Below are 2158 nucleotides of genomic sequence, written 5' to 3' on the forward strand. Positions count from 1 at the left end.
GCCTCAGTGCTCGTCGCCAGTCGACTCGGCGAGATGGGCCGGGGGACGCACCAGTTCGGCTTAAGTCCGGCCCGCGGCGGGAAGAAGAGCCGCGGCTGGGCCCCTGAGGCCTCCCAGGACGTGGGTCCAGGCTGAGCAGGGGATGGCGCCCGCGGCGTTTGGAGGGCTGGAGGTGGGCGAGAGGCCTTGCGAAAGGCGAGAGGGATCAGGTCAACCTCTGGGAATTCGTCTTCTGGGAGAGAGATCTGAGATTGCAAAGAGGTTACCCAGGATTTGGCCCCAGTTAACTTGGAGGAACGCGGGGACGGGAATACACTGCAAGTAGCTGATGGACTCGGTGGCCAGTTGCGGGGAAACCCTACTTCTCTGCATGGAAGGCCGGGGTGGAAGAGTGTTGAGTGAAGGTATGATGAGCAGCAGGCCGACTTCTTAGTCTGATTCGGGAAAGGAGAGGGTGCAACAGAAGTCCTTGGAAAGAATTTCATCTCTACCAGGGTTTTACAAATCATTATGTGCAGCACCTCCCTCTCTTCGTTTTTTCTTTGTATGTGTGTGATTCAAGAGTTGACCGACGACTGGTTCTTCTAAAACGTGGGGTTTTAATTGCACGAGGAGGAATTTGGTTGCTGAAGGAAATTTAAAGTATATAGTTAAGCAGAGAGAAGTAAGTTGTTTGACTTCGTTCAGCGTTATGGGGAGGCTGAGTTTGAGGCTGTTGTGGGTTACTCTCTGTGAGTTAATTGTGTCCTCTGTGGCCTGAGGGTTGTGAGACTCTAGAGAGGTTTTATTGAATTGGAACCTGTTATTGGGCTGTAATGGTTGATTGGGGGGAGGAGGAGGAACAGCTCGGAGTTTTTATTGGTGTGATCTACAAAACTGAATCTTTTATCCTGGTATATCTATTGCTCCCTTTAGCTAACTCTGGAGCTTCTTTGCTAAATTTTTAAAAAATTAGAATGGAAACTGAGAGTTTAAACATTTCTCACCCTCATGATAACTAAATTGTGTCTGGGATTGAATAGGCTGTGATACAGACAAGAAACTGATTTTAAATTTAAGAAGAGCGCTCATTCCGAAGTTATCAAAATACGGGGAAAAAATATTGCTTTATCGCACTTGCCCATAGTAGAAGTGTGCATGCAGGTAGACTGAGTAAACTCAGGGACTGCAGTTTACAGGCCCGTTGTACAAGGCGGCCAGGTGTGTTACAACCTGCTGTCCTGCATCCGTTCAGTATGTAACCTTTTTTTCCCTCTTAGATGCATGTTTCAGTTCTAGGAAATACTCAAATAGGAGACATTTTGAGTGTGTAAAATTGTGTTTTTTTTAAACTACCTTTCAAATAAAATCACAGTGATAAAACTTAAAATTTGACCACATACAGGCATTATGTGTCAGTTGCATTATGTATGCATTATGTGTCAGTTGATATAAATTTATCAGTTCAAATGCACGCACTTAAAAATGTAACTGTAGCACACAATCATTTTATTGTTTAGTTGCTAAGTCTTGTCTGAGTCTTTTGGGACCCCATGGACTATAGCCTGCCAGGTTCCTTTGTCCATGGGGTTTTTCAGGTAAAAATACTGGGGTGGAGTTGCCATTTCCTTCTCCATCCACTTGATGTTTTCAAGTGCTGATTTTCTGCTTGCAGGAAAGGTGTGCTCAGTTTGGAAAATGTTCTGTAGGATAGGCAAGAATGTCACCAAGGTATTCTCAGCTGCCTCGTGAAACTATTTGAGTTTTTTAACTTCTCACCTTCCAGCTTGCATTCTATAAGATTTTTTTCCTTTCTGGTTAAATTTGGTAGTCTCTCCTTTTTCCTCTTGGAGGTTGTCTTCAGATTTTTCTGGCTAGTGGAGGGTCCCATTTGGTGTGCCTCAGGGTTCCGAAGTCATTTCTCACAGCAGAATTCTTTCTTGCATCAGTACACTGGATGGGCATACCAGGAAAGAATGGCTTGTGTCCTGAGTGACACAGCTGTTCTGACCAATGTGTGGGCGTTTGAGGGGTGGTCCTCCTCTCTTGTTGAGCTCCCTGATTTGGAGAAAGTGAAAGTGAAGTCTCTCAATCGTGTCCGACTCTTTGTGACCCCATGGATAGTAGCCTGCACCAGGCTCCTTCGTCCATGGGATTTTCTAGGCAAGAGTACTGGACT

General features: G+C 45.6%; 1 protein-coding gene across 1 annotated transcript in view; it reads left to right on the plus strand.

Moving 5' to 3' along the window:
* Window positions 1-2158, plus strand: part of STIP1 (stress-induced phosphoprotein 1) — a 12590-nt gene that overhangs the window by 304 nt on the left and 10128 nt on the right. The window lies entirely within an intron of this gene.

This window comes from Bison bison, unplaced genomic scaffold, assembly GCF_000754665.1.
Source record: "Bison bison bison isolate TAMUID 2011002044 unplaced genomic scaffold, Bison_UMD1.0 scf7180017864089, whole genome shotgun sequence".
Lineage (NCBI taxonomy): Eukaryota > Metazoa > Chordata > Mammalia > Artiodactyla > Bovidae > Bison > Bison bison.